Here is a 13993-nt window from a genome sequence, read left to right on the forward strand (position 1 = left end):
AATATTGTATTATATATACGGGACACTGATTAATAGCCATCATTAAATCATTATTCATATGGTAATATTATTTAACATGGTTATTAATTGATTCATCTCGTGATATGCGATCGGTTAAACTTATCTGACGTATGTCAATTACGTAACATATAATTTGGATGCATATAAGAAATTAGAAAGATTATATTTATATAATCATAGGTTCTTACTTCTTACAATCAATGCTATATATGCTAATACAAATGTAAATTGTATCTTTTCTAAAATTTTCTTTCTATTGATCTAGTGAAGAGCTAATTTTAATTTACATGGTAATTTTTTATATAAATTTATTTTTGGGTGAACGTAAATATTCAGTTATGAGCCTTGATATTGCAATATTAAAATCTTCAATAAATTACCACCGCTTTGTTTCGGTGTTTTATGTGATATAGATGCTTCGCTCGTGATATTGCGACATAAAATTCACCATTAAAGAAGCATTCATCTCTCTACTTAATTTCTGTAATAAAAAAATAATTTTTAATACTGTTAAAGGCAGCGCGAATTAAAAGTATAAGCCGCTACTAGGAACCAATTAATTGAATTCTGGATATAAACGCAATATCGTGCTTGGATGTGGTATGCAGGGTCGGTAATAGAGTTCATAATTAGTCGTAGTTTTTAACTATTCAAATTATGTATAAAAAATTGATTAGAATTCGAATATTCGAGTTTATTAGTATTTTTTTTCTCGATTTTTACCGATATTAATTTATTTAACTAATTAGTGTAAAAAAAAATTTTTTCTGTAAAATAATATTTATTTTAAAAATAAGTATTGATTTATATTAATTATTTAATTAATCAATAATTACTTTCATATTCGTTAAACTTTTTAAATTTTATGAAATATGCATTAGACAACGTTGTCCGAATTATTAATCAGTGAGAGTCGCAAAAGGAAAATGCCTAATTTATTATTACATACTTTTAGATCAGTAATGTTATTTCATCTTTTTCAAATCATCAGAATTTAGATCAGTTGCGATTAAATTAATTCAGCAAAATTGGTAGAACATTTTAAATACATAAATTTATAGAACATATTGTAAATACAATAACTAACAATGTTAAGAACAAATTTTAATAATCTCCAATGATTATTTTGTCCATTAGAGTACCACAGAGATCTAATATGGGTCCTCTGTTCTTTTTGATCTTCATTAACGACATATATGCGGCATTAGAAACTCGGATAATATTCTAACACGTATATTAAAAATTATAAATAATCGACGTTATCTAACCATCTTTGTTTGTGGAATTGAATATACGTTTCACTTTTATGTGTCTCAAAAAAGATTTGAAGTCAAGTAAGGGCTAACTCAACATGTTTTAAGTTCATCTAGTTCACAGTCCGTGTGCAAGATTAAAGAGCAACTTGTCACATGAATGTATTTTAAAATTTATTTTTTACTTTCGGGTTTAAGAAATATTGTCCTGAAATACAAAATGGCACCCTGTCAAGTCTGTCTCTAATATTCTTAACGTCTCATATAAGCCATTTCTCTGTATAGCAATGAAAGAAATGCTATATAAATACATACATTTTATAGCTTGAAAACGGACTATATATAGATAAAGTTTTAAAATGGGTCATCGGACAGATAAAACTTTTTATTTGCCGAAAATTCTCCAGTAACCCAAAATATCCGAATAATACATGGCACCTATACCTACATGGATTGGCGCGTGCATGCTCCACGTCGCTAAAACCGAAGTGACCGGTTCCCCCTGGTACATTCCAGTCACTTTATACCATCACGTACTTCTTAAATACGTGTCGGCCTGGCATTACCACCCCACCGGTATCCGGGTACGCTTCCAGACAACTCTCCGTGATACAGCTGATCTGAAAGATCGCATAGGGAATGCTCAATTTGACCGCCTAGGGTTAACAACCCGGCGGCCACGTGGTGGACCCTGAAACATAAAAAAAATAATAACACCATTTAACATCAATTTTTTATTTGAGGCCTGTACAGTAAATTCTATATCGGAAAAGTTGCACATCTAGAATTTCACTTATTATATTACATTATAATGTGGTTTTCGATATAAAGATTTGAAAGAGGATGAGGAGATGTAGTGTATATTTAATAGAAATTATTTTATTTTTATATTATTTATTAAAATAATATTACCCACATCTCTGATGAGAATGTATGATTAAATTTGGAGTACTGTTTGTATCAAATATTAATATCACTGAATGAAAAAAGGAATAAAAAAAATGTTAGAAAACACGTTAGATTTATTAACATTAAAATAACTATTTAAAGTTAATGTATTTATTTCATTAACTGAAAGATTATAGCAACACTTACATGAGATGCAAAATGCCTCGTTTGTAACATATCTTTAATTTTGTTTATTTTAAATTTATTTTATTGTTACACTTGTGATTTAACAACATATTTAAAATAAATATTTAATTGCATGTATGATTGTGTATATTACAGAATCTCTTGATTTAAGTATTTTATATTTTAATTAAAGTGTTGATAAGGAGTTGGTTAATGACACCCAACACTTTTAGATTGCAATACTATATATTTTTACTATCACAAAAATGTTATATTTAGAAGTAGCGGGTTGGGTAGGTAGTAAGTAAAGGGGAAATAGGTAGTGTGAGCGCGGGGGATTCGGTGGGTGTAAAAGGGGTCTATGTGGGTGGTGGCTGTCGAAGCACGTTTCTGGTAGCGCGTGACTGTCGCTGGAGGCGGAAGAAGGGCCAAGAAGGATGGAAGTTGGCGAGCGAGGGAAGATGACTTCGTTTTATTGAATGTTTGCGAACGTGCGGGCCGTGATGATGTTTTGTTGTTATTGCCGCTCTGTCTACAACCATGCCGATCGATATGGAACAATACACACAGACAAACATACAAGATATTTGTTATTCTTTAAGCGTGCGGTTTTGACTAGGATAGTAATTTTGAGGCATTGTATTGATTTTCTGGATTCATTGTTGAGGTTAAACTTAGTTTACAATTACATTTTTGCCGTAAAGATTCTTCGTCGTCTTTAAAAAATATTACATTATTACGCGACTCGATTAAAATTTGATTTAGTGATGCAATGGTAGATAAAAATAAAAGTTTATTATGCCTAATCTTTTTTTAAATATAAAATGAACGATTTTAAAATTATTATTACTACAAAAATAAAAAAAAACACATTGTAAAAAATATGTGCAAATGTCATATGTAAAAAAATACTAAAAAATCTGGTTAAGTTAAATGAGTACGTTTTCCAAAATCTATGCCGTTGGTTTAAAAGATGTTAGCGATGAAATAGTTTATATTTAAAAAAAATTTTCATTCTAAAATACTTTATAGTGTCCGAACGATTTATGACTGTATTTATTATAAAAATGGGTTCCTGACCTTTCAGTATTGGAGAGTTTACCTTTCAGTATTAGAGAGTGCCATGTTGTGTCGTTTTTTAGATCTTTATTGTCAGTGGAGCTTTCTTATTAAATGGGTAAAAATAAACCAGATAAAAGGATTTCCACTAGAGACTTTGAAATTACGTTTGAGCGAAGGTGGAAGTCTTTTAAGGTCAGTAAGTTAATTTAGTCCACTAGAGACCTCAGAATTACGTTTAAAAGAAAGTGGAAATTATCACTACATTGCATTAATATTTGTGCCAAGTCTTCTAAGATAATCGGTTTTGTTGTAAGGAACGTGTTTCACTTTGACAATCCATCTGTGATTCGTATCTTTTATAACACTTTAGTCCGTAACAATTTAGAAACATGATTCCTAATTAAGAACACCTGCGAGGGAAAATATTATATTATGTTTAAAAAATCTAGAAAAAAATTCTGAGATAAATCTATTTGAAGAAGTTCGGTTTTTCTCATTTCCATTATCACATTGCTTTTTTTTATTGAAAGTATTGGGTATGATTCATTGTGTTTTCGTAAAAATTTTAAAATTGCTAAGCATTTGTTCAAATTACTGTGGACAAACATATTTTCACCGGTAGATATACGATTTTTACTAGAAAATATATAATTTAACTACTTGCTGTTGAATCAAACAAAATAACCATTTTTCCATTATTATATTCGTTTAGATTTAGTTTGGGTTTGAATAGCTAATAGACGTTTCGCAACTATCGAATTGGGTTTCATTAATAATACGGCTTAGGTCAAAATGTTCTGAAGGTACAGATAACTGAAATTATAATAAAATTATTATATACATTTTTGCTGGTCAAATTAATTTCTATAATTTCACTAAAAAAACATATACGTATTTTTTTCTATAGACAAAGGCTTAAGAAAGTGGTTCGTATATAATGAGCGTAATAGATTATTTTCAATATATCATTTCCTTAACTTAAAATGTTATTCTTTTTGGTTTAACTTTTAGTTAAATGAGATGATTTTTTAATTAGGAATATTTTATTAAAATAAAAAATTAAGTAGCATTTGCCTTAAAACATATTATGTAGCTCCTTTCCAATCATATTTTTCCTAATATAATTTCAATTGAAATTTCAGTATTTAATGGATTACTGTCCCATTGATTGTTGAAAAAATGTTGATACTCAATGATTGTTGAAAAACGGCAAATAACTATTTAAATGTGTGTTTTAGTCTCTATGCTTTTATATTGCAATCAATTTTTATTGTAGTTTTTGATTTTTATATATAAATGTTTATTAAAAAAATAAAAATACAGCTAAATATCATACATGTATTAAAATCAAGTATTTTTAACCATTTTTTAGTTCAAAAAATAAAATAAAAAAATAAAATAAGGCTAATAGTGATAGGACGTATTTATGGATAATTATTTCGAAGAATTTAGCAGGAGCGTATGATAAATTAAAGAAAAACTACAAAAATCTTAATTAAAGTAAATACGTATGTACAAATAAATGATTATCTTACTTAATAAGTACTACTATTTACACATATTTACGTATTAAAAAAATATATTGTCTGTTTGGGAACCTTATGTTTTATACTTGTAGTCAATTCTGGAGAAAGTGCATTAATATGATTTCGCGTAAAAAAATTCTGTTAAATATTGGTTTTAGTGCCATAATGGCAGTAAGCCTTTTGGATCTAAGTTTCGTGATATGTTTAGTGAACTCAAACTAGGAAATTTACTTACTTACTGGTTGCTGTTTATTAATTATGGGATTGATGTGGTTATGCTGCATACTTTCATGTTTTGAAACTTATAAAAAAGTATTTTGAAATATTTATATGGCTCTTAGCTATTTGTGGATATATATATTTTCAGCACATTTAGCTTAAAAACCACATTACATGAACGGTCTTTTCATCGCGAAAATGCCACCCATAAGCAAATGCCGCCCGGGGCGGTCCGCTTTCTAGCTATGGCACTAATTCATTTCACACCGAGTAAGCTATATTAATATTGGTCTGATTATTTATTTATATATAAAAAATTTTTTTTTGGTATTTAGCGCGCTGTTTGTATTAAATATTGGTGTAAGTGCTGTAAGAAAAATAAGCATAAATAGGTTTATATCTAAATTAAATATAAATTTTTAGATATTTTTGCAATTCAATAATATTTTTATCTGAGTTTTACCGGGATATTTCATCAAAAACATCTCGGGAGAAAATATCTGATAGTTACTTGGCTAAGGTTTTTTATTATTCTTATCAGCGTAAAAACAGTTCGTTTCGGAATTGGGATGACACCATTGAGGAAGACGATTTCGCACGTCATTTTGAGACACTTGAATCGATTCGTAAAGACGCTCCAAGGACACGGACGTGCGTCTGCCGCATCCTACGTGGCTCTCGGTCCTTCTCCAGCTCTTTCGGATCTGGTGGCGCGGCGTGAGCCGAATAGCGTCTTCCTTAGTGGCGGCGCCGGGGGCGCAACACGTGCCCCGGGGCGCGGCCCCGGCACGTAGGGGCGAGGGCATTACACGTCTTCGGAATTACCACGTCTCCGGCCAACGGGCGTTGAATCGACAATGACGCCGCCGCCGATGAACTTGAAAATGAAAATGTGGGTGAATGCCGAATCGGCCCCGCGAGCTACGTGGCCCGCTTACTGACCGTGGCGAGGCGAGTTTTTCACACGTCCCACGCCGTCGATGACGTGACGGTATTCCCTAATCATCGATTTCATTGACTGGCGTACAACCCCGAGGGGCGGGCGCATATCGATCGTGGCGACGTCCTTTTCGGTGGCGCCGTGGAGGATCGTGCCACGCCAGAGTTGTACTACTACGCCCGCACGTGGGATCATTGCTTTCGAGATTTATGGAGGTGTGTGAGCTTGCTTGGTTCATTCATCGCTGATGTGATTCATAGCTCGTTGGTGATTTCAATGCTAAGTGCGTTGATACGTCTTCCGAATGTGTTATATATTATTAGCAATCATATTTGTCCACGAGGGTGAGCCAAATGAAAATATTTTTATTAACTTGTAGCTTAAGAGTATTATATTCAGTGTTCAGTCCAACCATTTGGATCTCCTAGACCGCATCACCCAATAAATATGTATCATGGCCGCATATACAATCTAATATTTATTTATAACAAAAATGTAATCTATAGTACAAATTGTATTATATATAAAAAATATAATCATAGTATATTCATCAATATATATGTAGTTTGATAGGGATAAGCGATACGAATATTGTTTTAATATGCTCGTCTGAGCATTGGTTCGCAATTTTAATTATTTCAAAAGAATATTATTAAGCATATGTTCTCGAATGCAAGATATTTTTCTTTGTGCAATGCATATCTGATTTAAATTCTATATACTCAATCAACTAAAAATGGAGTAGTACATTTGTTAAAATTCAGTTAGTGTTTTCCGAAATCTGAAATTATTTTCTCAGAACTGAGACAAAATACCGGTATTTAAGCACGTAAACTTTTTTACCTTTATCGAATATTGCAGATCACTATTTCTATAGGCAATTAAATTTAAATTTGACTAGAGAAACAGCGATCAGTCGTCAGTTTTTTAAATCAGTGGTTGGATAAAACCCTTGATTGAAGTTGAGTAAGTTCAGTTAAAAAAGCAATAGTAATATTCGAAACGATACGATTTTGGTAAGACTCCTCAAATGGGTCATGTAGTGCGCGAGAGTTTTTTTTTATTCCTTTTTTGGCAAGACTTGAAACGCAATGGTTACAACGGAGAAAAACAGTTTAGTTCGTTATTGTTTCATAATTTAATTTTAAAATAAGATTTTAAGTAAAAAAATAATGTAACTGTATTTAAACTTTAGCTAAACCATAAGTAAATATTTCTAGTAAGGTTTCGATAGAGTAAACTTTATTTTCAACAATTTTCTGTAGAATTAGTTGATCAACAAAACATATGTTTTTCAGTGCATTTTTATTATAGAATATATTAGATTTAACGTAACTACGATACATTGTATATTTTTAATTTATTTAAGATTTTATAACTAGTAATTTTAATCAATTTTTGTGATTCAGAATTTTTTAGATGTGAATGTGTATTTTTCAGTGAAATTAAATTTGGACCTTTGAACCTTTTGCAGTAACCGATCGTTTCTTTGTAATTTTCGATGATTTTTTTGTAAATTTTGGGTGTGTATCTCAGCTATAACTTAGCAGATGTTGGTTTTTAGGTGCTCCAACGTTTCGGGTTTGTCGGTGTAGACACAATTCTTAACATAAACACACAAAAATCCAACGGCATTAAATCGCATGATCTTGACAGCAGAACTTTTCACGCAAAACATCCAACGTTGCACCCGATTTATGGCAAGTTGTGCCTTGTTGGAACCACAAATTTTTCACATCAATATTTATGATTTTATGCTAAAAAGAATCAGTTATAATTCACTTATAATGTTCACCATTGACTGTTATAGTCCGACTTTCAATGTTTTCAAAAAGTAAGACCTAATGACGCCGTCTGACCACAATTGGCACTTTTTGGAAATGTAATAGTCTCTCTTGAATCACATAAAGATTTTCCTTGCCCCTTTTGCGTAAATTTGACTGATTAACTGATTTGAAATGTGCCTTATCAAAGGAAAAGGGTTTATTTGAAAAATCAGCACCAATTTCCTGCTTCGCTAATACTCAATCTGGGTAAATTCTTTGCTGTTTATAGTTTTTGGGCTTTGGGATGTAGATGCACGTCCAGGTGCAAAATGTGCCAGAGGGAGACATAAGAAAAACCCAAAAACTGCTAACGCCGACGAATCAACAATTTCGGGTAATCGGCCACACTTTCACTTACAGCAGAAATATTAAAAACTTAAATTAGACACTTTGAACACGCGTTGACATTGACAGCTATCTGATTTACAGTTCTGTTAACATAGAAAACTCGAATTGGATCACCGTGTAGTAATATGATTTTCATAAATAGGCCTTAAAAATCTATCAAACAATTGATTTATATTTTTACTAGGCAATATCAGTGATGCAAGTACATTCGGAACATTTTAGTTTACTGTCGTTGAACTTCAATTTGACAGTTGCAAAACGTTAATTTCCTTAGGTTTGGTTTGAACAGTAAATGTCGATTCGCAACTGGTAATTAAGTTTAAACGTCAGTTTAGAACACAACTTTACTAATAATACACATTTACTATAACATATGGAATTTATTATTAAAGCGATATTAACAATAAATGTGGTAAAATAATAGCAGATATCTCTAAAACAATTATTTATCTAGCTATAGATAAATTTAAGTGTATGTTTATTATTTGATTGCCTAGTTAGTATACTATGTGAGATTGCAACGCACGGGAATATTCCAAACAATTGAAGTTCGGCAAAAAATGACCATGTTCGCTCAGATATAAATATCTGAAAAAATCAAAGTATATATGTACTTGACTATGTTAGGATTTCATATTAACGAATTATAATATAATATTTGCTCTCCAACACATATTTATTACACAGGGTGATATTTTGCTCCGCAGAATTTATCTTATAGTAATGACGAAACGGAAGTCGTCTATATACACATATATATACATAGATGTATTTTATTTATAACATTTAAATTGTTGGCATGTAGTTAAAAGTATCAGTAAACTATTTTTGGATTCATATTATTTATATACATGTACGATTTCTGCTGTAAGTTGAGAAAAGTATGTATTTTCATAATTTATAATAATAATAAAAAAAAAATCTTTGCAAAATGACACGATAGACAAGTACTATAAATCGCTGACTATTGACCTAGGTTCGAATCTCATTATTATTAAATATTTATAATTTCGATTGATTATCACAGATTGAATTAACCTAGATTTTCCTATTCTCATCGATGAATATCGTGATGATTAGTTAAAATATAGCTAGGTCGTATATATTAAGTAATATAAATTCTCTAATAATGAGCAATTTGGGCTCATAAAGAATATCTTCTATGTATTATTTTTAATAAGAAAACTGTAATTTGCATCATTATGTAATGTGTTATGTTAATTGGCGTAACATATTTCCTACATTGTAGAAACAATTATTCATTAGAAATATTGTAATTAAATTGATGGCCAATCATTCTATAGATTCATTAAACATAATAATATTTTTTTACCTCCTAAAATCAATTCCGAATAACCCCGTTAGAAACGATGAAAGTTGAGTTTACATATTTTAGTCTTTCACATGCGATATTTAATCTAGTAAAAACTATATTTTTTTACAAAAAGTTAAAATGTTATTGCATATATTTTTATTTATAAATTTGTATTAAATTATATTTAACGAATTATTTTTAGGCGCGCTATTAAAAACATTCATTAAAAAATCGAACTTATTTTTCTTATTATTATAGTTTCTTGTACTATAACGGACAATTCTACCATCCCCTAAATACAGTCTTGACTCATCGATAATTTTGAACGTATAAATCAAATATGCATTAGATTAATTTTCTACCCTTCGACTCGTGACGATAGTTTTGCGAAGGTGTCCGTTCACACAGACGGAATAAGGAAACGTAGCTCACCTACCCTCTCGCCGTCGTTATGGGGTTAAAGGAGAACAGTCGCCCTAGCGGCGGGTGGCGAAAATTATATTACCAGAAGCTAGCAGTAAAATAAATTTTATGATCGCCGACCCGCTGGTCAGTCGTCTCGTTAAATATTCACTTGAGCAAATGCCACGGAGTCGGCCGTCTTTTTGCGTAACACTTGTGTTTTATTTATTTCGGCTAGGGAAATTTGACGGACACGAAGGGGAAAGCTGTGATAGTATTGCCAATACTGTATACATTTCTATTATAGACGATAATAATAAATAATGAAAACTATACCATTCCAAAATATTTCCATATCATTACCAGAAACATTTAAGGGTGCTTCATTGCATTGGTCTTAATATTTTGTGTCGTCCATTTAAAAAGTATCTTGATTTTAGGATTCTTTTCAAGTCTGTTGAATGCTTTTATATAGAAATTATTAAAAAATCTTACTAATTTGTATCAATTGTATTAATGAATTTTATATCTGTAATTAATGAATTTTTATAAGCAATATATATTTAAAATATTTTTTATTAAATTGGGAATTAAAATTCATCATATTAGAACGTGCAAATTAAATAAATAAATAATTTCTGTATACCAAAGTTATTTTAAAAATGTAATTACCATTACGAATAACCAGTGTATATATGTAAATATTTTAACATAAGTGTATTATATAAATATATCCAATTCATGGTGCCGAGTTACATCGAGTATCTTATTAAAAAAATACAATGATCAGATATGTGTTGGAGCGATCGTATCTCGTACTCTTATGTTTTCAACAATCGTAGCGATTATCTTTTGAATGCAGCATGTATACAAAACTCTGAATAATTTCTTTACAAATCGATTATAATCGGAGCGTGGACATGATGGTTGACGTCGTGAAACCCCTTATTATTTTTATGAACATCAAAAAAATCCTTGAACGTTTATGGACATATCAAACTTTATTACACCCGATCACATCAAGAGATATTATTTAATGCATATAGACAAACTGCTGCCGCTGCTTGATGACCTTTATATAATATTGTATTATATTATACACTACCACTAGAGATGATGTCGATAAACGCTTTTGCAAATTACCACTTTGCTTTCGTTGAATTTATCACGCACAATCCTGGGTGTTCGCCCACAGATATGCTCGATTTACATGGCAGATAAGCGGTAATCGGTCGTTTGACAGGCCGCGGGTAACGTTAGCGGGTTGAACTGCTTCTTATTTGTTTAGTCCGTCCAGATGGCAGGGTTGAGATAGCGGCACAGCCATTCAGGTCATCATCACCATAAAAGATGTGGATGCTGTCAGCGAGCAAGATCTGTCGATATCGCCGGACAAGAGAGAGACGCTACCAATCGGGAACTTTTCGAAAGCTTCGATTCCACCGAAGGAATATACAATATGTAACTAATCGATCGGAGCTATCTATTTCTGTCTAAGAATTCTAGTCTAAGATATTTTCATATATCAGAATTGTATTTATTTATTAAAATAAGTTATCCATCGGGACCTTACAATACCTATTATTATTACATTTAATGATATGAACCGGACCAGCTCCTCGTAGCTGACATTAAACAGAACGATATGTAATGCCAGCGAAACCGGATGGCGTCAGCCATATGTGAGTCGGCTGGTGCGGACCTCCTAACTCTAACGGTCATCAAAATAGGACGTGATTCGATCGTGATTTTCAAAGAGGTTCCGGAAACCAAATCTAAAATTCCTGTAGAATAATTTGACTGTCGAAAGTTTAAAGAAATGCTTAGCGACATATAACTTTCGCCAGAGCTCAACAAATCGTTTCCCAACGTTCTTAAAAAACAGGCACTGGGATACAAGAACGGAAAATATTCAAATATAAAGGTATCTCAAGAACCTTCTCTGAACTTTTTTGATTCAGAGATTCCTGCATTAATTAGTGAATATTTTTTTGGTTTTTTAATTAGTTTATTAAATTTATTAATCCAAGATACTTATGCAAAATAATATTAATTTAATTTCATAAGATCTTATAAAAGCATTCGCGCAAAAAATAATTGCCGCAGTGAAATTGTATTATTAATTGAAAAAATCCTCATATATCTTTGGAAGAATAATGTGTCTGAAATATGATGGGCTAATAGATTTTTGCAAGGATGAATTAAGATTGTTGCGACAAATTTTAATGGGTTATAAATATAGAAACCTTTTCATTGATTCTACGATACTTGTGATTGAATAAGTATATACGATGTATTTTTCCCATATTTCATTAAAAAATAATAATATTGAAAGTACGCAATTTATTAAAAAAATTATACAATTTATTTTCTAAAGAACGTATATCATAATTTAAAATTTTACTTTTCTATAAAATAATACAATTTTTTTTTTTTAATTTAGTTCTTGAACAAAGTAATAATGTCTGAGGAAATTATTTCTTCAATTTCTGATCATGTTTAAAGCACCAACTATAAAAAAATCTTTCCTTTCTATTTACTTGTTCAATATCTTGAATGCGTAAGTATTAAGAAAAGTTATTTTTAGAATATTTTTTTAAAATATATTTCTCTTCATTCCTTTACATTGATGTGCTTTCGTTTTTTAAGTATTCGTATTATGATCGCTTTGATTAATAATCCTTAAAAGATTCGTTAGTCAATTTTTATTTAAAATTCAGATTAAATATTTTAATTAATGTTTAATACGCCATCTTTAACTAATGTTGATTTTAAAATTGCTTTCTAAAATATTGTCAAACAATCTTCAGTTGTATTAATTATATATTAACGCCAGTGCATCCTGCATAGAGAAAAAACAATATTAACAGAAACAATACTTTTATGACTAGAGCACGATGCTTTTACCAACTTCGAGTATTTGAATTAAAACAAATCAATACTATCCTACAGATGGTTGAAAAGTCTGATAGCTGTGCTTGGAAGTTGTCCATTTTCTTGCATAAAGTACTTCAATCACTTGTAATTATGTGGCACACAAAAACAAAGATTTTCTAAAATCTCCGGATTATGTTTTTCTAAGTACACTCGTTGACGTGACTCAAGGAAAGCATATCTCAGCATACTTTGTAGAATAAAAATGGATAATATATACAGTACTCATATGAGTAGAGGTATATGAAAACTTTTTTCGCACCTTATATTAAAAGTGAGTCGGTTGCATTATTTGGCAACCAGTCCAGAAAAGCGTGCTCAAGGGATAAATCCCAACATTTTAGAGGCTATATTGCATATGATTTATATATGCTGATGGAATCTGTGGTTCTCTTAAAATATGACATATATTGATTACACTTCTATGTGATAAAGCACATTGTTATCCATTTTATAATCATATTTAAGAAGCGTTTTTGCTCTAGAATATATTATAGAATAATATTTATTGTAGTTGAATGGTAATCTATTAGCGAATGACTACGCAAATATCATTAATGACGAAAAAATAATTGGCTGCAAATATAACTTTAAGGAAAAAGTAATTTTTATTTTGGGTAAATAATTGTATATTTTCAATATTTTATTTATATTTAAAAATAAATTAACCTTTGGTTGTATTAATCCAAGTATTGCATAATAAAAACGTTGTTCATTGTTGTGCCTTAAGTATTCTTTTGGCTCGTTCTTATTTCGTAGCTAAGATTCTTAGCTAAGGGGGACAAGGATTTACTTTCTTAACAAACTTTTATATTAAAAAATAGTATATTAAAAAATCCTATGGATTCATGTGGCCTGTTAGTTGATCTTATATGAAAAATTAGCAGCATTCACATGTGATTTTTTATGATCTAAAATTGCACCCGTTGTCTATCTGATATTATTATTGTTAATTTTTAAAATTAAAACAATCTTTTAGTAATCAATTGAATGAAACACATATGAGAGGAAATTGTGGCAGTTGCATCTGATGCACTTCTAAAGTATTGTTAATATGTTCGACGATAAATTTT

General features: G+C 30.6%; 1 protein-coding gene across 2 annotated transcripts in view; it reads left to right on the forward strand.

Annotated features, from left to right (window-relative positions):
• The window catches only part of trh (PAS domain-containing protein trachealess), a 221874-nt gene that overhangs the window by 69300 nt on the left and 138581 nt on the right, over window positions 1–13993 (forward strand). The window lies entirely within an intron of this gene.

This window comes from Plectrocnemia conspersa, unplaced genomic scaffold (genome assembly GCF_051122295.1).
Source record: "Plectrocnemia conspersa isolate PC_06_02 unplaced genomic scaffold, ASM5112229v1 ptg000009l, whole genome shotgun sequence".
NCBI classification, from domain to species: domain Eukaryota; kingdom Metazoa; phylum Arthropoda; class Insecta; order Trichoptera; family Polycentropodidae; genus Plectrocnemia; species Plectrocnemia conspersa.